Source organism: Manis javanica, chromosome 4, assembly GCF_040802235.1.
Source record: "Manis javanica isolate MJ-LG chromosome 4, MJ_LKY, whole genome shotgun sequence".
NCBI classification, from domain to species: Eukaryota; Metazoa; Chordata; class Mammalia; order Pholidota; family Manidae; genus Manis; species Manis javanica.
Window position 1 is genome coordinate 6,606,748 of NC_133159.1, and position 24,805 is coordinate 6,631,552.

General features: G+C 45.5%; 2 long non-coding RNA genes across 2 annotated transcripts; one reads left to right on the forward strand and one right to left on the reverse strand.

Annotated features, from left to right (window-relative positions):
• Window positions 1–23: 23 nt before the first annotated feature.
• LOC140848812 (uncharacterized) lies at window positions 24–13,312 on the forward strand. Its single transcript, XR_012129959.1, has 3 exons — window positions 24–461; window positions 8,820–8,961; window positions 12,453–13,312. It is a non-coding gene; the product is annotated as an uncharacterized lncRNA (long non-coding RNA).
• Window positions 2,242–21,490, reverse strand: LOC140848813 (uncharacterized). The gene is made up of 5 exons (XR_012129960.1): window positions 21,088–21,490; window positions 5,101–5,179; window positions 3,515–3,608; window positions 3,155–3,370; window positions 2,242–2,688 (listed from the first exon to the last, which is right to left on the reverse strand). It is a non-coding gene; the product is annotated as an uncharacterized lncRNA (long non-coding RNA).
• Window positions 21,491–24,805: the final 3,315 nt, after the last annotated feature.

Below are 24,805 nucleotides of genomic sequence, written 5' to 3' on the forward strand. Positions count from 1 at the left end.
GCCCACGCGCCCCGGTTCCGCACCTGGACTAGGGATGCGCGGGACCGCAGAGCCGCGTGCTGGGGGCCACGTGCGCCCGTTCGCGCCTGCGCGCTACGTCCCTCGCCACACCCAGCCTCTCCGCGCCCTAGAGCCGCCGGTCAAGGCGATCGCGTCCTTTCGTCCTTGGGCGTCCTGGCCGAGGTGGCCGGAAGGACGTGCACGCTCCGTTAATTACAGCTGATACTTTTTGAGCGCTGCCTAAGGACCACGCACGTCTCCACGGGCGTACCCAGCGGTAATTCATTACCCCTTAAGTGTTGGGGAGAATTGTTAATGTTGCATTTTAAAAAGGAGACTTCATGTCCCTCCCTTACCCACCTGGGTAAATCAGATCTGTCGGCATTCATGTGAACCGTACACGTAGTGATTTGGGACTGGAATTTCACCCAGACGGGAGGATTTCTCAAAGTTCATTACAGGTAATGTTCCACAGTAGTCAGAGTGGGCGCAGTAATTTCTACCTTTCTGATCAAGAAAAACGGATACCCGTTTTGCATCATGTGCCCGCCCTTCAAGGGAGGATTGGAGGCGAGCATTGCCTTCTATTGTAGTCGTATTCTTAGCATTCCTCCTGCTCTGTAAATCTGAGAGCTAAACCAGTGTCATCAACATATTTTCCATGTCTTACATAGATTCCAATGTATTTGCCTTAATAATTATTCCTTCTGGTCAGCTTCAAAACTGCTTTTCTTCCTTAACACCTAGTATTTTTTATATCTGCGGAGCTACTGGCTTAAGTTTCTAAGCCAGGATAAGTTAAGTTACCCATTTTCCAGTGACTAAGCAGCAAAAATTTAAGACTAAATTCAGCAAAAATGCAACAAGGAAATTGTAAAATCCTAAATAATTTAAGTGGATTTTGCAAGCAGAATTTGTGATTTCACCAGCAAACTGGTGGTTTAGACTACTTACAACCAAGATCCCAGCCCCATGACTCAGCAGCAAAATCAACAGCCAGCATCTCTCAAGTCCCCTAACTCTAAGAAAATTAGACACTTAGCTCTTATATTCAGAGTAATTCTAAGGCGTGGCCCTGAAAAGGTTCCAAAACAATCTCTTATTTTACACTAAAGTGGTTAGAGAGGACATGGCTCTTATAACTGCTCTCTGGCCAGAACCAGTGAATCTAGCAGGAAATCAAATGCAGAACCTGATCTCAGCTGCTGTTGCAAGATTCTTGGAGGCCACAGCATAGCATTCGGAGCCAGCACTTGGGACTCTTAATTGTAGCTCAAATGTTAAGGGTTGGTAGAGAAGCCCTCAAACCTTTTCTAAAATCCACAGGCTGCCAAATGCCCTCCCTGTCTCCAAGGCTCTTAAGACTTTTTTAGCAGGCCCTGGGGCTCACATTTGCCTCAGTCCAATCCATTTACCTTGTTTACAGGCATTTAGTTATTACTTATCCCTGGCAGTATGCTTGTTGAGCAATTTTATGACAGTGGCATACCAAGGGCAGGTTGTCAGACAGGTGAAATGAATGTCCAGTCTGTTACCAGATCACCCTGGGAAGCACTGCAGGCATATTTGCAGAACACTTGCCAGTGGACACCAGGGCTGAGTGAAGGTCAGTCCACAACAGCCTATGACCCACTCACCTGGGCTACTGATTCTACCTTTCGTACATATGTGCACCCCTGGTTAAAAACTGATGGTTGCCTGAAAAAGTGACATACCTCTTTTGGAAGGGGGGTCTCTAGCCAGACAGGAAACTTCAGTGTTGGATAAGGAGCCCAAGGAAGGTGAAAAATCAGATGAGAGCAGAGAGCCCTCTAGGGTTCTAGGTGGATGGCCCTGCATTTAAATAGACTGAGGGTTTTGGGTTTATCACAAAATATTTCACATATACCAAAGACTACATAAAGTGTATCTGCTGTAGAGAATAATGAAAATGTACCCATTACTAGCTTAAGAAATGGGAAATCAGCAATGCCATTAAGGTCACTATGTGTTCTCTGGCCTTAGAGGAGCCACTGTCCTAAATTTTGTGTTATTTCCTTGCTTTGCTTTATGGTTTTGAAATAATTTTTTTGAACTTTGTATTAATGGCATCATACATTTTGTAATCTTTGGCTACATTTTTTTTGCTCAACTTGACAAGTGTGAGCTCCAGCCTTGTAGCTGTAGATGGCTCATTTTCTGTGCAGTATAGTATTCCATTGTGTGGATATCCTTGCCTTTTCCTTTCAGTGTACATTTGTTACTTCCTGGTTTCTCCATGTTAATACCAGTAGTGCTGCTATAAGCTTTGTTGCAGATGTCTCCTGAGCACAAGGGTGGGAGTGTCTCTAGGAACTGTACCTAGGACTAGGACATAACACCTAGACATGGAATTCCTGGGTTACAGATATAAGCACCTTCAACTCTGTTTTCCAAAGTACTTGTATTTCTATGCACTTCCAACAGCAGTGGAGCATATATATATGACCCAACATGAAAAACAAATAATCTTTATTTGCAACTTTTTCTAGAAATTCTATTTATTTTCAATTTACTATCCTTTTCAAGTCCCTTACTTAAACCCACATGTCCCCTCTGTAAATTGCAGTTGGCATTCTACCCTTATGATGCCTCGGAGGGCACCTCTTAGGGCTTGTAGCTGTCAACAGCTCCGCTCCTGCCTTCCTCAAAGCTGACTTCAGGAGTCATCTGTAGGAAGTAGGAGTTGGGCAAGGCGTATGTTTGGGAAGACGGAAGGAAGAGCACACTATGGCTTTTAAATAAGTCATTGCTAGGAAAGCATTTATCTAGGGGTGCCCAAGTGAGGGGAGGAAGGAGGATAGAGCTTAAAGAAAAAAATTCCAGGGGAGTCAGGGGAGCAAGGAGTGGGCACCCAGTGAGCAGAGTTCCACGGGGAGGAGCTAATAAAGGCAGTGGTAGTGGGGGTGGTGTGGGCAAGTGGAGACTGAGAGGGGCTCAGGACCAGCAAGAGAAAACCAGTCTAAAGGGGGTATCAGAGGGAAGTGTCTCTATCTTGGTATTGAAGAGCTCTACATGGATCCTCTGGGCCTCAAGTCTTTTATCTTTGAAATGGGTGCAATAATACCAACCTAGGGAGGGTGGCTCTTACCATCAGCTTGGGACTCATGCTCACTCATGCTCACTCATTACTCACTGCTTGAATGGCCTGCAAGGCCCTGATAGCTCCGCATAGCTGTAGTTGGTCCCTGGGGCAATCTCCTTTTCATCTCTATCTGCTGCCACCTCTTTTGTCAGTTCTTAAGGTTGTCGCTTGAAGGCAGGCCTAGGGCAGCAGCTATCTTGGGACTGAGGTGTTCTGAGTGTATGGATGGCCAACAGAGGTCTCCTGTCAGCCATGCTGGCAGCATTCCTGGAAGTAGGAGTACAGGACCATCAGGTGGGCCAGTCTGAACTGCCAGTAACCACAAAGGAAAGAGGTCAGTCGACAGTGTGACTCCGAATGGAAAAGCATGGCTCTGCCATGCCACCAGGACAGTAACCACATCAGATTTACCTGTAGCAGCTTCCTGTTGGAGAAACACAACTGATGAAGGCTTCATATCTTCTGGATACTGTAGAGATACTGCAATTCTATAACAAGCTTGTAGCTAGAAGGAGAACACAGCTTGCAAAGTCAGAGCAACAGTTACATTGTATGGCAACTCGAGTTCCAATTACAAACTGTCTCCAGCCCCAGGCTCATGGGTTCATCTGTTGGCACTTCCTAAAGAAAAGGGTAGAAATTCTGCTTCTCTACAAGCCCCCTTGGAGCAAGATCCCAGGGCCTCCTACACTGGAATTCCTTAACTAACCTCGTTTCTTATTTGTTTGTCACCTCAGGGTCAGGAAGTTGCCCAGGAGAGAATGGGTTTCAGCACAGGGTTTGTCAGGATATTCCTGTGGCTGGAAGAGCCATGCAGAGAGTAGATTTATGATTGGCTGAATGAGGCTCCTGAGCTGCTGATCTTAAATGGAAGGCTTGCTCCTAGATGAGGGCATGCTGCTAAAAATTCAGATTGTGGCAACTGGCGGCGCAGCTGCTCCAGTGAGTGGCTGACTCAGGATTTGCACCAGACAGGTCCAGCAAGGTGCCACGCTGCTAAATTGCCCCTTTTGGAGGATCTTCTGAGTGTCTGCCACAACCATGGCACCTGTGGAAGGATTTTTAGACTGGGCAGGCCTTTCCCGTCTGAATGCAGCCAAGTGAATCAAGTATCAAGGACCAGCCTATGGGCAGTGAGGTGTCCTGGCCTGAAAGCATGCCCAGTAGGAGCATGTCACAATGGACTGTGGGTGACTGGCTGGCCAAGTTTGGATTCAGGACCTACAAAGAAAATGATCTCTTGGTAGAAAAATGCAGATGTAGATGTAGAAACACATAGAACCAGCTATAAGCAGAAGCCACAGGCCAGAAAGTCCCTGAAGAAACAGACTCCAGGAGGTGGCAGGAAGAAGTAGGGGACAGCCCAGCAGAACTGCTTGGAGATGGAGATGCAGTACCCAGGGTTGTGACCTTTTAGTCCTCAGGAGACTGGGATGTCCAACTGCTCTGATTCCTGTGTCTCTACTTCCCTGTGACACCCCCAGGAAACCCAAGTAGCAAAGGAGCCCATGTGAATCTTCTGCTTTGCAGTCTGAACGAGCACATAAACAAATCTCTACCAGTTGGAATGAAGGCCCAAGTCTAACTCAATGAAAATAGAAAGACAAAGTCCCCAAATGGAAAATAAGTGAATAAAACTTGTTACTACAGTAACTCATTGAGCCCCTACTCTGTGCCAGGCACTGAGTAAAGCAACGGAAAAGCAAGCAAGGCCTTCACCTCAAGGAACTTACATTCTAATGGGGTGAGAGGAGGAAGGTGGACAGTATTTTAAAATACATGTGAATATACATGTGGCCCATACCTGAGAAGACACCTGAGCAGAGACCTGGGGAACTGAGTCACTGGGAAAAGTGTTCCAGTCGAGGAAACTTAGTATACTGAGGAATTGGAAAAGATCAGGGTGCCAGAACTGGTGGCTAGAAGAGAGGCAGGACCTGATGCTAGGGTGATGGGATGGGGATCTTGTGGGCAATGCCAAGGATTGTGGGTTTTACCTTGAGAGGAGGTTGTAGTGGGTTTTGAGCAGACAAATGACATACTGTGACTTGTGTTTTTGAAGGATCATTCCCGCTACTGTTGAAGAAACATAAGAGCATGTTTCAGTTATCTGATGCTGCATAACAAGTCACCCCAAAACCTAGTGGCTTGAAACAACAGCCTTTTCCTTGGCTTTTGATTCTGTGGGTTGACTGGGGCTCAGCGGCAATTCTGCGGTTGATCTCACTGGGAGTCCCTCATGTGGTGCTTTCAGATGGGAGCCTGGTGGAGGCTAGCAGATCCGAGGTAGCTTCTGCATTGGTTTTGGGGGGCTTCAAGCAAGCAAATTTTTTTCTCTCACAGTTCTAGAGGCCAGAAGTCTAAAAATAAGGGTGTTGGCAAGGTTGCTTCCTTCTGGAAGTTCTGAGGGTATTTGTCCCATGCCTCTCTGCAGTTTCTGGTGCTTTCGGCGTTCCTTTGTGTTTGTGGCTTGTAGACTTGTCACTCCAGTATGACTCTGTCTTTACATGGCATTCTCCCTGCATACTTCTGTGTCCCTGTGTGTGTCTTTCTATTTATAAGGATGTCAGTCACAATAGATTTAATCCAGTATCACCTCATCATAATTTGATGACATCTGCAAAGACCCTATTTCCAAATAGGTCATGTTCCCAGGTTCTGGGTAGATGTGAGGTTTTGGGGGACACTATTCAACACAGTATAGCCTCCCATCCTGCAGGATCTTTCCTGCAGCTTCTCGTCAGTATTCTAACCCAGGGATTGGCAAACCATGGCCAATAGACCAAATCTGTTTCTATAAATAAAGTTTTATTGGAATACAGCCACACTCCTTTGTTTACATATTGTCTATGGCTGCTTACAAGCTGCAGTGGTAAAGCTGAGCAGTTGCAGCAGAGATCTTAAGACCCACAAAACCTACCCTTACCCTTTATGGAGAAAGTGCCCACCCCTGGTCTGTCCCAGCTTCTCACATGGCAGCTGTAGCCCAGGGAGCAGCCATCTAAGACGAAAGGACTTAGTATGCAAGAGCCAACAGAGACCCCTCTTGCTGATGTCCCGTTGGCCAAAGCAGATCACAAGGTCAAGTGTACAGTCAGTGTGGGAAAGGTTACCCACACTGGTGTGGATACCAGGAGGTGAGCTTATGGCACCACCAAAGAAATGGTCTACCATGGGGCAGGGCTGGAAACAGGGAGGCCTGGTGGGCGGACTCTTTCTTGTCTAAGGCAGAGACCATGGTGGCTTCACAGGTCACTAGGGTGCTGGCAGTGGACACGTGAGAACTCATTGGATTCCAGAAATACTTGCAAGCAAAGCTGATGGCTTTTGCTGATGGACTGGATGTGGGCAAAGCACACACTTATTCCTACCCCACCTACTGCCAAAAAGAATCTGAGGCTCCTTGCAGGAAGTTGTATGCAGTAAAATCAATACATATAGCTCAAGACTAGAAAGATAAGCATCAAGTGGGCAAGTCTGAGGGGCAAACAGGCATAGGTGGGGGAAAAACTTGAGAGTAGGGCTGCCCTTGACCCAGAGGCACCTGTGTGGGGGTAAGAAAATGTACCTGTTCCTTGAGACATTTTGCTTCCATCTTAGGAATCTATAGTTATAATAAAAATAAAAAAATATCAAAAAAAGGACGACAGCCATGACTGGATGATACCCCTTTGGCGTCAGCACCCATGGGTGGTGCGTGCTCTGGCCACATGTATGCAGTGGCCCTGCCTGGGGCCTTAGTTCACTGTGAGCGCTGGGGATCCAACTGGCCCGTGTTAATACTGAGTGTATTAGAGAAGATGTTGGAAAGAGTGTTGATGAGTTTGCTCCCATGAAAGCCAGGAAAGTAAAATTATAATAGAGAATTTTTGGGGTACAAGTAATATATTTAAACTTTAAAATAATATTGTGAGGTTTAATACAGCTACCTTTACTTTTTAAATATTTTTTGCAACCACTTTAATGTCCTGGGAAAAAGCAACTATTCAAAGTGTGGGCAAAGGGTCTGTTTGTTTCTACGCAGAAGATCAAGGCCTAGCTTGGATACCCAGAAAATGAACTAAGATACGATATGAGGAGGAGCTTCCGGCATCAGCACTCTCTGGAGGACTCGTGCCGGGGGATGATCATCAAAAAGCCTCCACAGGGATCCGGACGATGCTGCGGTTGTGGCTGCATCCAGCCCACCGTCTCCTGGACTTGCCATAAGAAGGAGGAGGGAGATGTCTAGGCTGGCATGTGCATACAGTGAGACAACGAATTTGACTGGATCTGTACTGTTGGAACTCAACCAGGAGTTGGGAGGGGTGCAAGTTGTAGCACCCCAAAATCTCATGACTATAGACTATCTATGGTTAAAAGAACATATGGGATGTGAACAGATCCCAGAAATGGGCTGCTTTAATTTGTCTGATGGTTCAAGTACAGTTGGAAAATATCCATCATATCATAGATAAATTTTCACAAATGCCTAGGGTGCCTAAATGGTTTTCTTGGCTTCACTGGAGATGGATGGTAATTATAGATTTGCTTTGTTTATGTCACCGTATTCCTATTATGTTAATATGTGTGTGCAAATTAGTTAGTAGTTTAAAACCTATACATACTTAAGGTACTATACAAGAAGATATGTCAAAGAAATAATCAATCCTCCCAAGTTTCCTTCATATGCTACATCTATAGCTTTTCTTCTTCCTTCCTAATTACAAACCTTAAATAGAATTCGTGCCTCATATCGAATTTACCGAGTATCATAATTCCTCCAGGTGGTAAAGATACCTCGAGACAAGTGCTGGGCATAGAAGCCACAGGGCATAAATCTGCAAAGAAGTAAAAAGCTAACCTTTGCAAACAATATGGCTTCTCTCTCACTTACCAACTTTACATTTCCCTGTATGGCCCCGGAAGATGACTGGTTAGCCAGAGACGGGTAAGATTCCTCAAGGGAGGAACAACCTAAGACAGGCACAGTCGCAGGGGGGCCATCAGGTGAGAATTTGGGGATCAACAGAGGTGAGGCTCAGAACCTCACCCCCCCTGCTTTGAGAGAAATCTTCTGCATCCGTGGATGTCTTGCTGCCCTTGTCTAGCCTGGATTAATACTTAGTCCACAGGCACACACCTGATCATCTGATCATCTACATTTGCCTTCTTACAGCACTAAACTATGTTTTCTACCTTTATCTTGCATCTACCTACCACTTCAGCATTTTATTAAAAATAAAAAAAATAATAATAATAGGAGAAATGTGGGATCAACATATAAATCAAGTACAAAAATCAAATGAATATTCATATTTGACCTGATGGTTTATAGGTCATATTGCATGATCAAAACCGAAAGTTTCTGTGATGAATGCCCTTGTACTGTTCACCATGTAAGAATTTATTCACTCTGTAAGAATTCGTTCACCATGTAAGAACTTGTTCGTTATGCTTCAGAAGATTGGAGACTGACGAGAATTAGGCTTGAGATGGATTAATGATTGTACATTGAGCATTGACCCCCCTATACTGAATTTTATTGTTGTTAACAACCATTTGATCAATAAATATGAGAGATGCCCTCTCAAAAAAAAAATACATATATTTGGGGGTATGCATTTTTCTTCTTGCATCAAGCTCCAACATTATTTAAAATGTTGATATTTTGTTCGCTGTGGATTTCTGGTGTTCATTTGGATGTTTTAAGATGTGATTTTTCTTGATTACTGAGGTTTTGGGTGCCCCCTTGAGTTCTGCCCCACAGACGAGTGCCTCACTCACGGCATTAACGGCAGCTAGTGCTTGAGCAGCATTAATGGAAGATTTCTGTCCAGCCTGAAGGTCGTGGTCTGAAGAGTGGTGCTCAGCTCTCAGTAAGTAGACCACAAAGGACTCCTCTGGGAGGCAGGCTGGGGGGATGCAGGACCCCTACCCCCCAGGAGGAGGAGGGCAGACTTCAGGGGACTCGGAAGAAGAGCCATTGAAAGATTATTCTGCAGCAAAGGAAATAGATTCAGTCTTTGTGGCTCCAGAAATGAGGACAACAATGGAGAGAAGGTCTCAGGGAGGCCAAGAGCATTTCTAGAATGACACATGGTTCCCATCACTGGGCCCTGAATGTACCGGAGAGTCTGGGGGCTGCAGTTGTTCCGTGTCAAAAGCGTTATATATATTTAAAGCGATTAAAGTTGATTCACTTTCAAACCATTTGAGCTTCTTAGAATACTTTTAAGATCATTTATGAAAATTTGGGTGAGAAAAAGTAACCCCAAGGTGGAGAATTAGCAGCCCAGGCTCCTGCCTCTTATCCCATTCATTTCAAATAGATTTTTGGACCCAGGAAAGGCAAAGATGCTTTATCAAAGACAAAGATGCTTCTGTACTTCTGCAATTAAAGTCTGCCCCATTTGGACCCTGTCCCAGGCCTCACTAATGCAGTGCTTGTGCCCAGATCCCTGGCAGGAGGTGAGCCACCCTAGGCTGGTGCCAAGGTCCCTTTCTTGTCTATCCTAATTGTGTTCTTGGGCTCAGTCTTGACAGGATTTCTCTCCTGCTGCCAGCTTCCCAGGCAGGAGCTTACATCTGCACAGTGCCCCTTTTACTGTGAGTTTAAGTTATTCTCATTCATCAGAAGAGTCAACATACTATGTCCCATTTACTGCAAAACAGTTTCTTAATCTGGGCAGGAGTCCCATGTACAAGGTAGAGATGCAAGGAGTGCCTGAGACTGTATGTAAATGTGAGAGTCCCTGCACATTTTCTGTGGCAAGGCGTTCTGCTTTAAATTTCTGAAGGGGTCTGTGGCCCCAAGAGATTAAGGCGCATTGCTCCAGAGAGTGCCCCAAATGATTTTGTCTTTGTTTATCTGCATCAATCCAGGAAGTGAATTCGCTTTTCTATAAACTGTGAAATATTGCAGTAGTTTCTGTCCTTAGATCACCACTGCTTTCCACTTGAAGCTCAGGCACTCTTAACGTGGACTGCAAAGCTCTCAGCCAGCAGAAGGCCCCTTCATTTTCTCCCCTCTTCTCCCAGCTTCTCAGATGTCCTCCTCAGAAACAGGAGTCGAGAGGCCCCCCGTGTGGGTGGTCCTGCCTTCCAGCCCTTTCTTGTGAAGATCTTTCCTAGGCAGTGCCAGGAAAGCGCTTTCTTGCATGGGCGTTGTTATAGGGTATGTATGTGAAGCACTAGGGCACCTCAGAGTTGAAGGCACTAGACCGTCTCTTTGACTAGAAGCCTTTTGGATTCTAGCATCTTACTCCCCAGAAAAAAGTCAGGAGCCTAGCTCAGCATTTTACGGAGGTAGGCAGAGAGGGGTGGTTCCCCTCTTTAGCAGGCAGCATTACCTCCTGCCAGCTTTATTTGGAGCAATGTCTTGGGCTAGAATCTATGATAAACATGCCAGGAGAAGATAATCAAAAAGCCAAAAAAAAAAATGTCAGTTCCTATTAGCCATATTGTAGTTTTTACCTTTCAGAGAGGTTACATATCCTTTTTTGAGTTTCAGGTTCTTGCACCACACAAAAGGCACATTCATGTGTAGATTCCCACAGCGTTTTGGGGTGCTCTTAGACATAGGTAGGGTGAGAGCATCAGTTTCTCTTTTGCTTTCTGAATGAGCCATTTGGAAAAGTCCTGCATGCAGCAAAGTTTATTAAAGGCTTTCCACCCACCAATCAGTGCTGCGGATTCCAAGGTGAGTCAGATGCAGCTCTGGCCTTTGAGGCACCTGGGCTGGCTGAGTGGTCAGAAACAAACACAACTGTGATGCAAAATTAAATGTTGGAGGGGTCCAGAATATGACACTGTGGCAAGAGAATTATTTTGAGCTGAAGGCATTAGAAAACAGGATTGTTTTTTTCCTGAACTCCCTTATCTGTCTAAAAGCAGAACTTCCCCAAAGAACTCAAATTTTATAAATCCCCTTCCTGGGAGCAATCAAGAAAGATTGACTCATAATAAGACACTGCCTCAGAACTGTCACATCTCCCATCTATTCTCCTAAGGCCTGTCTTCCCCCTTTCCTTCCCCTATTAGGATGGTATATAAATCCAAAATTTGAATCATCTCCTTGAATCACATTCTTGTGTGAACTCCCCTACATTGATAAAAATCTTATAAATAAAAACTTGTCTTTTCTTTTGCTAACCTGTCCTTTGTCAGTTTAATTTGCAGGCCCCCAGTGATAGAACACAAGAGAGGGGAAGAAAAGCTTTTCCCCTTTGACAATGTCACCACCAGGGTAGCAACACCTGTGGTTTCTGATTGAAATATGATTCAGGCTACACACTCTAAATTACCTTGCTGTATATACTCTTACTAGTCCAGGTTCATTCAACAGATATTTATTGAGAGCCTACTGTATGCTAGGCACTGGTTTGGGAGCTGAAGATAGAAAAAAGAAGGTAAAGTTCTTGATGCAGGAAACAGACAATATGCATGTAAATAAATACATTGTCAGTTGGTGGTAAATGCTAGGGAGATCATTAAAGGAGGTCTCTGGGGGAAAGGGCATGATGATGGGGTGTATAGAAGCACTATATTATGTGATCCATATAGATAAATTTCTCAGTACAAAATTCCAACAATTAATATATTTAGAGACTCTTCCAGTGTTTTTTCTAAAAACTGGGCAGAAAAGAAGCAGCTGAGTTTTTCTACCACTTGCTTTTTAAATTACCAAAGTAGTCAATGCTGGTTACTAAAAAATTCCAACAAAACAGAAATACACTCCTTATCCCTCCCTGTTTCACTACCACTGTTAATGGTCTGGTGTGTGACTCTCCACCTTTTTTTGTACATAGTCCAATAAACATTCATATAGGGATAGATACATGTATTTTTTTAAAACACTAAAATGGGAGAATGCTAGGTATATTCTGCAGTTTGCGCTTCTCCCCACCTCATTGTATTATGTGTATCTTTCCAGGAACACCATCGTAGTTCATCCATCTTTGCTCTTTGTAAGGCTGCAGTGAACATGACAGTTAAAAAAAATCATACATGATTTAATTAGTGTCCTACTGCTGGACATTTAGATTGTTCCCAAATTTACACTCTTATGTGTAGGTCTGGAACAAACATCCTGACACTCGGTTTCCTTGCACAGATTTCTAAAATTTGAACTGCCAAGTTAAATGCTACAAATATATAACATTTTCATAGATATTGCTGAAGTGTCCGTATGAGCTAACATTGCCACCCTATCAGCAAAAGAGAATTCTTGGTCACTGTATCTTTCCCAACATTTGAAAACTAGTGTTTTATTTTTTGCTAGTCTGTGAAGTGAAAATCATTACCTTGCTTTAATTTTCATTTTTATGAGTGCTGGCTAAATTAACTTCTTTCCATGTTTATTCCTCAGCCCATTCAGACCTCCAAGCAGAAAGAGTGGGGAGGGAGCAGAGGACTTTGAGACTTGCTCCTCTGTCGGCTTCACCCAAGCCAGTTCCGGCACACCAGGGCAGCCTGCCCTTTCCAAGGCTTGACAATGTAAACGTGATCAGTAGAAGCAGAGATCGTCTATGTTTTAAAGAAGGAAACCCCAGAACCAAAAAACTGGGGCCACCAAGTCACAAGATCACCATCCGTTGACACTATTCAATCTACAGACACTTTTAGAATCAGCTGGAATAATGTTATGTAAATTTCATACATAAAAAAAAATACCATCAAGCCATCTATTGAAGCCTGCAAGCTTGCATCTCTAGAGTTAGCTACAGACGGAGCTGGAGGCCTATGTCCCTAGTGAGCCTGAAGACAAGTAGAAATGAGAATCAGTGGCAAAAAGAGTGCTTAGTAAGGCCCAGGAGGACCTTAATAAATGTTTATTGACTGGTGTTAGGAAAGAGTATAAAACCTAAATGTGATTTATTCCCACTAGGATGTTTAAACATTTTAATAGTAAGGTATTAACAAAGGGCCACATGGTAGAAGCTGCTCAGGCTGAGAGTCGGGGTGGGGGAATTGATAAAGGCCTGGCATACCTGTTTGAGTTTTTTTTTAAACCTACCAATAAGATTAAGACAAATGTAAAGGAAAGATATAACTGGCTTAGGCGACGTCCCGGGAAGAATGTGAACCCTGTAGTACTCAGCCAATGAGGAACCAGGGGAGGGACTCACGCACTAGCAGATAAATTATTGGCGCCAAACTCCTCAGGTGTGCCTGCCCACCAGACACCCGATCTTGCAGGACCGTCATTAAAGCCCCCCTCCACTGTTCTCTTTGTCTCCGTGTCCATTTATTGAATTTGGACCAGTGAGTGTGTTTCTCACAACAGTATTAAATGAAAAACAATTCCCTTGTTTTCTGAAAGCCATCTGAAGTTTGTGAACCATGGTCACAAGGAAGAAAGCAAAGATATTAATGTATATAGTCCCTGGGAAACATAACCTTTTAAAAACAGCCCTTTTCATTTTACAAAAGTAGTCAAATTTAGAAAATACAGACAAGTGAAACGAAGCAAATAAAGCCTATAAACAATCCTGTGAACAATTCAGTTTGTCTTTCTCCCTTGGCAACTTCATCAAGATAGAATTCACATAATAGAGAATTCACCCATTTAAGTCTACGATCCAGTTTTTTTGCGGTATATTCACAGGGTTGTGCAACCATAACCACAGTCTAATTTTAGACTTTTATCCTCCCTAAAAGATACCCCTGCCCATAGCAGATAATGCCCATTCTCCCCAGTGCTAAGCAACCACTAATCTAGTTTCTGTGCCTGAAAAAATTTGTTATTCCGGATATTCTGTACACATGGCATTATACACATGACAGTTTGTGTCTGGCTTTCACGTCCCATAGTTTTTTCAAGTTTCATCCATGTTGTCAGAACTTCATTTCTTTTTATTGCCAAATAATATTCTACTCTGTGGATATCCCACATTTTATTTATCCGTTCAACCATTGGTGGACATCTGGTTTGCTTACACTCTTTGGCTATCGTGAATAATGCTTCTCTCACCATCCACATCCATACTTTTGCATGGACATATGTTTTCATTTCTCTTGGGTATAAAACTAGAACTGGAATTCTTGGGGCATACCTTTCTTCCTTTGCTTATATATTGATATAGTGTTTTTTCTCCCATTACAAAGGGACTCATTTTGGACATTCTGTTAAGTAGCTTACTTCTTTTTTTTCCACTTAAAAACATACTCTGAAACATCTTTTCATACCATTAAGTATTTCTAACCTGTAATCTTAAAAAAAATTAGTGTTTTAGGCAAAATATAGGCTGGATGTGGAAAATGATATTTAGGGGGTGGCATTCTCCTGGTGCTCCTCTCCCAAATTTCTATAAGGTTCTGGAATAGTCTTAATAATAAAGTCAAAACAAATACACAAGCTGCCTGTTTGCAGCAGGAGTGACATGCAAGTTTTAAATAATAATCCAGTTATAAGGAATAACAAGGACTCCCCTGTAATTGGGAGTTTGGGCCACTTGTTGCCACTTGGGTGCCTTCTGCCCGGGGGTTCCCTCCCCTGCACATGCTCTGCAGGAGCAGCAGGGCCCTCACTCCCGGCAGGGAGTGAAGGGATGCTTGGCCAGCGAGAGGCCAGGAGCCCTTCCCGCTGTCCTCAGCTCCTTTGTGACTGGCTGACCCCCTGCGTGTGGCAGAAGAGCCCTAAAAAATTAGCAACAAAACAGACTTCTCGAGAAAGGTCTAAGGGATTTCTCAGTTCAATTTGTAAACACAGTCACGTTGGATATTAAAAGGTCTAACACCAAGTACAAAAGATGTGTCTAAAATAAAGTCCTTGAATTAAAAATGATTGGAAATTAAAAAGATCCATAGGGGAGGGGGATGGTGACACATGACCTTTTGATCATGTCCTAGAGGAGGAGACAGTAGCAAGGGACTCACAGAGGCAGGAGCAGGAGAAAGCCGTTTGCAGACACACAGGCTCCCATCTCCTATGTTTCATTGTGTTGAGTAAATTTGATCAGAAACACCATGCCATGGTAAAGGCTAGTTACCGAGGGCGGGGAAGCACTGAACACCGGTTAGCAGCACTCAGTGGAGAGGAAAAACTTGCTGGTCCTCGATTCCACCCAGTCCTTGCACCCCTCTGAGGGCCCCATGGTCCCGAATTGTGCTTATGAATCCCTTGCCTTTCGTTCAAGTATCACACATGCTGGTCTCCCTACCTGCTCGACTGCATAGTTGACGTGTCTTTGACCTTCATGGAAAGGGAATTATACTCTGTATTTTCTTTGCACACTCACAGCATTCCTGTCCCATTCCCAGCCTCTTGAATTCTGTTCAAGATTACTGTGTGTGAGCCTCTTCAACAACTGGTGTTGGCAAAACTGGACAGCTACATGTAAGAGAATGAAACTGGATTATTCTCTAAATCCATACACAAGTAAACTCAAAATGGATTAAAGACCTGAAAGTAAGTCATGAAACCATAAAACTCTTAGAAGAAAACACAGGCAAAAATCTCTTGAACATAAAAATGAGCAACTTCTTCCTGAACACATCTCCTTGGGCAAGGGCCACAAAATCAGAAATGAACAAGTGGGACTACATCAAACCAAAAAGCTTCTGTACAGCAAAGGACACCATCAGCAGAACAAAAAGGCGTCCTACAGTATGGGAGAATATATTTGTAAAGGACTCATCTGATAAGGGGTTCATATCCAAAATATATAAAGAACTCATATGCTTCAATACCCAAAAAACAAATAACTCGATCAAAAAATCAGAAGAGGACCTGAACAGACATTTCTCCAGAGAAGAAATTCAGATGGCCAACAGGCACATGAAAAGATGCTCCACATCACTAATCATCAGGGAAATGCAAATGAAAACCACCATGCGATATCACCTTGACACCAGAACAACCACTACCCAAAAGACAAGAAATAATAATGCTGGTGAGGGTGCAGAGAAATAGGAACCTCCTACACAGTTGGTGGGACTGCAAATTGGTACAACTGCTGCAGAAAGCAGTATGGAAGTTCCTCAAAAAACTAAAAATAGAAATACCATTTGACCCAGTAATTCCACTCCTAGGAATATACCTGAAGAAAATTAAATCCCAGTTTCCAAAAGACATATGCACCCCTATGTTTATCGCAGCACTATTTACAATAGCCAAGATATGGAAGCAACCTAAGCGTCCATCAGTAGATGAATGGATAAAGAGGCGGTGCATGTACACAATGGAATATTATTCTACCATAGCAAGAAAAGAAATCCTGCCATTTGCAACATGGATGGATGTAGAGGGTATTGTGAAATAAGCCAGGCAAAGAAAGATAAATACCATGTAATTTCACTTATTTGTGGAATACAAAAACAAAGGAAAACAGAAGGAACAAAACAGCATTAGACTCATTGACACTGAGAAATGACTAGTGGTTATCAAGGGGGAGGGGAGAGGGTGGGGGAAGGGGAGGAGGACTCTTGAACCACTGTGTTGTACATTTGATAAAATAAAAAATATGTATACATAAAAAAAGATTACTGTGTGTGGTCCTAACCCACACAATACAAAAGGTTATAACCAACCTTTATGTCTCTCGTCTACTGATGAGGGGCCGTCTGGGGGCCGCTTTTTGATGTTATCAGTAAAGCTGCAATGAACGTTGGACATTCTTGCACGAGTGTCCAGTCCACATGCTCTTCCCTTGATTTTTCACACTGGCAGCCCCACCCAGTCTCACGCCTGGTCCTGCTCGCCTGCACCCTGGTGTCTGGCGAGCGCTGGGCCAGCCCACATGAGTGAGTTTTCCACGCACCTTTACTGTATGTCTGGTTTCTATGGAGGCCAATGCCGGCCTTTCCCTGGGTGGAAAACCAAACCCTATAAACCGCCTTGACTTAAGGACTTGTGTTTCCTTCTGGGAATAACCGGTGCTTGTTGTCAGGGTATGACCCCTGAGACTGGGCCTCTGGTACTGTCCCACCTGGGACACACCTTATGGCCTTTCATTCTTCAGGTTCCCAATCTGTTAAATGGGGGAGAAACACCTGTTTTGCCTAAGTCAGAAGGTCGTCACAAAAAGAAACTGTCAAAAGGTGGCTCCCCAAGTATCACCGACCCAATCTGTTGATAAAACAAGCTGAGTTTATTGCTTCCCAGAGTAGGGGGAGCACCACTGCAGCCTCAGCAGGGCCTCGGGGGGCCACGGTGAGGGCAGAAGGTACTGACAATCAAGGTGCCGTTTAAAGTGGACCTTACAGTGAGGGGACTTGAGGAGGGTCGGGTCACCATCATGATGCAACATGGACTGGTGGGAAGGGCAAGATGAGGATCTTGAGATTAGCTAGGAATTTGGGGGTCTTGGGGCACGAGCTGCTGGTGCTTTCCAGTGAAGAGCTGATGGGTCTTTCAGGAAGTTCTTGTAAGGATCAAACCATTTTCCTCGGCAGACCTGGGGAAGCGTAAGGACGCGCTCACGCCGACAGGGAAGGGGAAAGTCGCCTTAATGCAGGAAGCCAGGGGTGGTTCTGGTTCTCCATGTCAGCTGAGCCAGTACAGATGGTTTCTGTCCTCCAAACCCAAGCAGACATTTTAACTCTTTTCAAATGTAGGGAGAAAAGCTCTGTACGAGGTCAAGGAATTAGTGATACTAGTGAATATGTCTTTAGCTTTCTGGAAAGCATTGAGGACGCTAGGTATGGAATAAAATGACCTTAGGTTTGTACAACCCAGAAATATGGTACCTGGAGATGTGAAATCCCAGGTGCTGGCCCAGGGGTTTTGCGTCCCGAGGGTAAAGAAGCATGTTGTTCCTGCCCCTTGTGCTCCAGACCCCCTGCCGTTTGGCAAGGTCAGGGGACATGTGGGGTGGGGTGGGGTTCTGCAACCACCTGTGTTTCTGTTTGTGGGGCTCCTTTCACTTGGGATACAGACCCTCTTTCTCCTTGGCTGATCAGAATTACAAAACAGCAAAGCCCCTCTGACGCTTTATACAGTGCTGGTACACCCCAACTGCCCCTTCCTCATCATTCGGTCTCACGCGGCTCCCGTCCCCCACAGTGTAGACTGGTGCTCCCTCCTCTGGGCTCTCTGGACTCTGTCCACCCCACACCCTACAGCTGCCTTCCACCAGCCCGTCTCCCACCTCAGACTGGGAAGCTGGAACACCTCAGATTCACTGCTGTATCCACATGTCCAACCCAAAGCAGGTGCTTAATACATTTTTGCTACATGGATGAAGTGCTTCCCCATAGGGGATGTTGGATTCCATTTTCTAGCTCCCTCAAACCCACTGTCTGAATCTCAGATTCCTCTTGCTGTCCTTGTCTGTCAATGCTGAGATCTGGCGGTGACCTTCTTCAGGAATCCACCTGCACCCCCGAGATTCTGAAGGAGAAATAGATCCAGCCTTTGCAGGCATCCAAATCCCCCTTTGGCAGTGGGGAACAGCTACAGGGATCAGAGAAAACAGCTGCCGTTTCCTGTGGCTCCAGCTGGACTGGGATTATCAGGCCAGCCACATCTCTCCCCAGCTGCCTGGCACCAGTGGGATGAACCAAGTGAGAAGCTCAGCAATCTGCCCAAGGCGGCAGAGCCAGGCATCCGTGTGATGTGGGTTTGGGCACCAGTCTGCTGTTCGGGTAATGTTTTTCCCCTGAAATCAGCAATTTTAAAGCACTCACACTGCATGTCAGAGGGAGCAGGGGAACAAGCTGTGAAATGTTAGCTTTGGGCGGGGCTCAATGTCTCCCTCCCTGGCTGAGAGGCGGGAGGGGCACTGATTTCTCCACAGCTTACGGACAGATCTTCAGGTCGGGACACCCATAGAGGGTCTTTAATTCCCGTGTACCCTCCTCAGCACCTCCCCCAAGACATCTCCCCACACAAGATCTAGGTAAAAATAGGTTCAAACGCAGTTTTAAAGCACCATTCCAGGCCCCTCTTCCAATCTTGCGGCTGTATTCACAGAAATGCTAGAGGTACTGCTCACTGTGTACCAGTGTCACCTATGTCAAAGTTCTTTTTCCTGGCTAATTTTGTCCAGCCAAGTTAGCAACTATTCTGAAATGACTCTATTTGGTAACATTCCTGTGTGACTGAAAATAATTTTTTTCCTAAAGAAAAGAAGGATATCAGGGACTCCATCCTATAACTACCCATTTCTCTCCCTTTAATATCCATTTAAGATCGCATGATCACTGAAAGATTTCAGATCGTGGAGCAATCAGATACAGATTACTAAGTAACTACATATGAAATTTTTAAGGAAAGAGTTTTTAAATGTACAATAAGAAGATATTTCCAAAAATGACCAGGTATATTTTGAAAAGAACCAAACAGAACTTTTAGAAATGAAAATGAATGGATTAAAAAAACAGAATATTACACACAATTGAAGACAGAATTGGTCACCAGGACTGGGTAGAAAAAATTTGCCAGAATACAGCAGAGAGACAAAGAGAAAAACTACCAAAAAGTGGAGAATTAAAAGACCTTCCAACCTAACACAATGTGGACCTGTTTGGTTCAAACAAACTAAATGTAAAAAAGTTTTGAAAAAAATCAGAGACATTTAAATATGAGCTGGACATTACATGATACTGAGGAATTACTGTAAATTTTGTTAATTGTGAGGATGGCATGGTGGTTCTGGAAGGTTGAATAATGGACCCCAAAGACATGTCCATGTCCTAATCTAGAACCTGGATCATGTTCCCTTACATGACCAAAGGGACTTTACCTTGCCAATGTGATTAAGTTAGGGACCTTGAGGTGGGTGATTACCTCAGGTTGCTGGGTGAGCCCAGTGCAATCACAAGGGTCCTTACAAAAGGGGGTCTAGATGGCCACAGGCAGAGAGGAGATGTGGAGTATGGAGTGATGCACAGCAATAAGCCAAGGAATGTGGGGCACCTCTGGAGGCAAGGAATAGGGTTCTTTTCTAGAAGCTCTGGAAGGAATGCAGCCCTGCCCACACCTTGATTTTAGACCCATTTTGGGTTTCTGACTGCCAGAACTATAATAGAGATGTATGGTTTTCGGCCACAAAGCCTGTGGTGATTTATTACAACAGCAAGAGGAAACTAATACAGTGTTGTTGTTCTGTCTTAAGGCCTCATCAGTTAGAAATGTATAATAAAGCAGTTAAGGGTGGAATGGCACAGGGTTTACTTAGAGTACGCTCAAAAATTTAAAAAGCACATGTTGGGGGAGACAAAACAAAATAAAAAAATGTTGACAATGCTTGAAGCTGAATGATGGGCACAAGGAAGCTCAGTATACCATTGTCTTTACTTTTATGCTGGCTAAAAACTTCTAGAACAAAAACTTGAAAAATATATCGTGTCAGTGTTGTGACCCTGGCCGCCATCCCCAGATCACTTCTGTATCTACACTCACACCCTGGGTGGGCTCGCTGTCTCCAGCCAGACCTTCCTGTGGGCTCGACGTTCACATCCCACGGCCCACGTGCCCCTCACTTGGGGGCTAATGGGCTTTCAAACCCAGCGTGTCTACGGAGTGATGGCCAGGATGTACTGTAAGGGGGACAACACAAGGGCATACCAAGGGCTCTAGCGTGCTAGCCTTTCCGTAAAAGGGGAAACATGTGAATACATGTGTGTGTCTTCGTGTTCATTTATGTATTTAAGGAGAAACATGATAGGGTCCCAGAGGTCTTAACTGGCCTCGCTCTCCCTGCTCCGTTCCTCCTCCTACTCGGGTCGCCCTCCAGCGAGCCGCCTGCCCCAAGTTCTCCCTGCAGCTTTGTCTTCAGGGAACCTACGCAGAGGTATTTCTCACGTCTAGGGACCGACCCTCCGCTGTCTTTCCCGTCTCGGTAAATGGCAGCTCTGACCTTGCAGTTGCTCAGGTACAAACGTCAAGGTCGGTTTGATTTCCTCTCTCACGCCCACACCCAGTTCATGAGCAATTCCTGTTGGCTCTACTTTCAAAACACACGCAGGCTCTGGGCATTCCTCCAAACACCTCTTGCCACTTCTAGTGCCACCGCGTGGGCAGGGCCTCTGCCACCTCTCGCCTGTGCTGTCACACTCACCTGCTAACTGGTCACCCTGCTTCCGTCCTTGGGCCCTGCACAGAGTGCTCAGGGCAGATGACTCATGACACGGTAGTCGCGCTCTGCTCAGAAATCTGCCGAAGGCTTCCTGGCTAACTTCCGTGGCCCAGTAGCATCTGCCCCGCAACCCCCCAGCTACCTCTTTGTCCAAAACTTCCTATTATCTCCCCATCTTCTTTAATTCCAACATATTCAAGGCACAGAGGGAAGGCTGGCCCAAGGCGAGTGAGGAGGGGAGAAGCACAAGGCCAGGCTGAGGCGGGGAGGGGTCGCCCCGCAACACAGAACTTGTCCTTCAGCAGCAGAGCGCAGGGAGCGGACAGCTTCAGGTTTTGAGCTGGGGCAGCCCCAACCCCACAGCACGGCGGTTACGAGGTCTGGCCGTTTCTGCCCAGTGGGGCTGTACCCAGGGCTGCACTGCTCCAGAGCGCCCCCTAGGGTTGGCCGCGTCTGCGGTGCCTGCTCCCCTGGGCCTCTCCCTGCCTAATCCAGCCCCAGCCCCCTTTGCCTGCCACAGCCCCTGCCCCACCGTCCGGATAGGACAGGTAGGAGAGGAATGGGCCATGGTAAGGAGTTTGAATCTTATTCTGGTTCTACTGGGAAGCCATTGCATGGTTTTAAGGAGGGGAATGCACTGGCGTTTGCCTTTAGAACGATCCCCTTGGACTGCAGGGAGGACTGGAGCGGAGAAGCCTAGCTGTGATTGTTCAGGAGGAAGATCCTGCGTGGACTGAGAGGGCAGCAGAGGCCGCGCGAGCAATGGTTGGAATCAGGATACATTTCTGGAGATGGAGCCCGCAGGACTTTCCGGGAGGTGAGATGACAGATGCGAGCTCCTGGAGGATGGTGGTTGTTCCTGAGATAGGGACGCCGCTTGGGCAAACACCTGGAGACCTGGGTGAGGGGGCTGTGAGCCATTCAGGTGGGGATGCTGAGAAGGCAGAGAGGCAAGGCTTTGAGCTGGGAGGAGAGGGCAGGCTGAAAGCGGTTCTCTGGGAGATGATGTCTCACAGAGCAGAGCTAGTTGGCGCTGAGGCGAGAACACGCCAGCCCGGGGTGGAGGGGTAGAGGAAAGGGCACGCGACTGCCTCATCCACGCTGTATTATGGCACAGGCATAAAACAGGATGAATTGCAACAAGTGAAAGAGTGAGGTGGATCTGTCGTGTATGTACAGATGGCAAGGTGCCTTACTAAGTGGAGAAAACTCACGCCTCGGAGCCGAATGCATCCATAACACGAACCCATCTGCACGTGTGTGTCTAGAGAATGTCCAGGACACACACCATGTAGTTGACCGCGGCTGCTTCTGGGGAGTGGGCTGAGGGGAGGAAAGGAAGTAGATTTACTTTTATTCCTTCACGCTGCTTGGATATTTTATTTATTCCTTAATTTTATTTTATTTATCTTGTTTTACTTTGTTTAGTTTTGTACAATAAGCATGTATTACTTGTAGTATACAATGTTTGGGTCCCACACGTTTGCCTGTGGATTTAGATTGGGGACCGAGGGTGGCAGGGCAAGGGTGGGTGACATCCTGCGTGCCCGGGAAAAACCAGAGAGGGGGAATGGCCAGGGGGAGGGAGGGGGGGCACGAAGCAGTGGGTGACGGGATCCAACCGGGTTTCCATCTTCACTTCCTTGCCCTTCCCTGGGACGTGAGCCACAGCCGGGGGTGGTGGGGGGCGCCCGGGGTCCATGCTGGCCCTCAGCCAGTTGCTCTTTTGTGGGGAAGGGTTTGTTTTCATATTCATTTCCCTGTCTTGCAGAGGTACCCCTGGGCTCCAGGGGCAAAGAAAAGTAATCCATTTTCTTCACCCTCCTTCTGCTTTGTCTTCTCCTGTAGGGTGTTAAGGCCAGGCCAGGCCACGGTTCTAAGAGTTCCTTTGATTCTTTAGAAAAATCCTTACATAATTTAATTGGAGGGACCCCAGGGATCAAATGCATAGTCTCTTCTGGATGGACTGAACAGAAAGTTCAAATTTAGTGAATGGGGTTGTTTGGATGAAGTAACGCCTGGATCTCCCGGAAAGGGGTATCTGAAGACTGTATGTCTCTGGCTGTCCTGGAGGGACCCTCAGTTGGCTTCTACATGAACACCGGTGTCTTGGGGGAGTCCACGCTCTAGGGAGATGGCAGTGCCAACCCAGGGGGCTAGACTGGACGGGCTACAGGAGTGACCCCCAAGTGATCCTGGCCTGCTGGCTGGCCAACCTGAGAATTTTGCTGTTGTGGTCTTTGTGGTTAGGCTGGTTGAAAGTGACACAGAGATCCAAGGTGACAAAGTCTCTTGAAGATTCTTGCCATTTTCAATGAGTATTTGAAAGATTCATTTCATTATTTGGGGGACTGCTTGGAAATCATCCCAATGTAGTTCTTGTCACTTGCTCTGTGTGTGTATGTGCCTGTGTGTTCTAAAAATGTAGAGAACTTCCCCCAAGTCTGTTTTCTTAATGAGCTCACACAGCCTAGCTTCTGAAGATCAAAAGGTCAGTAATGCAGGGCACCATCCCCTCTTCGGTAACATGATAGGAGATGGGTTTCTGCCCAAGAAACGACCACCCTGCCTTTTCCTCTTTCGCTAGGGCGATGCATGTTGCAAAGACTGCAGGGCCTTAGCCCAGAAAGAGAGAGAGAAGGTCCTGAGCAAGGGGTTTGGATGCTAGGTTGAGTCCTGTGTCTTAGGCTGGGTTCCCTTGAACACTGCAGAGGTGGCCTGGGGAGCCTCTGGGGAGAGACGCCGCCAGGGAGTGAGGAGGGCAGGACTGAGCACAGGGGGAAGGTGACCCCGATGTGGGTGCAGCTGAGGCCCATCCTGCTAAAAAGCTCCGGTCCCAAACTGAAACAAGATGGCTGGGACTTTGCATTTGCATCAGCAGGTGCAGGATGGAGGACCGGGGGAGATCTGGGTGTGACTCTATTATCCATGACACCTCGCTGCCACTGGCACCTCTGTGTCACCGGGGAAAGTTACTTAATATCTTCAAGCCTCAGTTTTCTCATCTGGAAAATGGGTCGCAAAATACCCTGCCTTTCACATTAAGGATTTGAGATATAAAATGCACATAATGCTCTTAGCACAGAGCTAGTTTGACTAATAAACTGTTCACTGGATTTTCAAGACTTAGGACAAGAAAAATAATGTAACCTATCTCATAAATATTTTTAATATCAGTTACATGTTGAAATGATAATACTTTGGATATACTGGGTTTAATAAAATTTATTATTCAAGTTAATCTCACCTGTTTCTTTTTACTTTTTAAAATGTGGTTATGAGATTAAAATTACATCAGGGCTCATTTGATTCATACATCTTGCTCATATATGGGTAGAAGTGTCTAGAGTCTATTCTAGACATTATTCTTGGCTATTCCATCATGTGATCAATGAAACATTATTCTTAGCACCCATTAGGCTAATTAAAAACTAACTGGTGCTGATTGGAGATAAAGAGTCAAAGTGGGCTTTGGATGAATCTTTCAAATTCAGGTTCTAACTACCTTTGGAGTTTTGCATTTCTAGTTTAGCAGAGCATAATCTACAGTCTACTTACTGGGAAGTAGATTGAAACCACATCACATGTGCAGATCATGCTGAAGGGTTTTAAAATCAATTGCAGGCACTATAAACCCTTACCAACCCCTTCACTTTTGAGAAGACTTCTGTAGGTCTAGCAAGTGTTCATAATCACATTC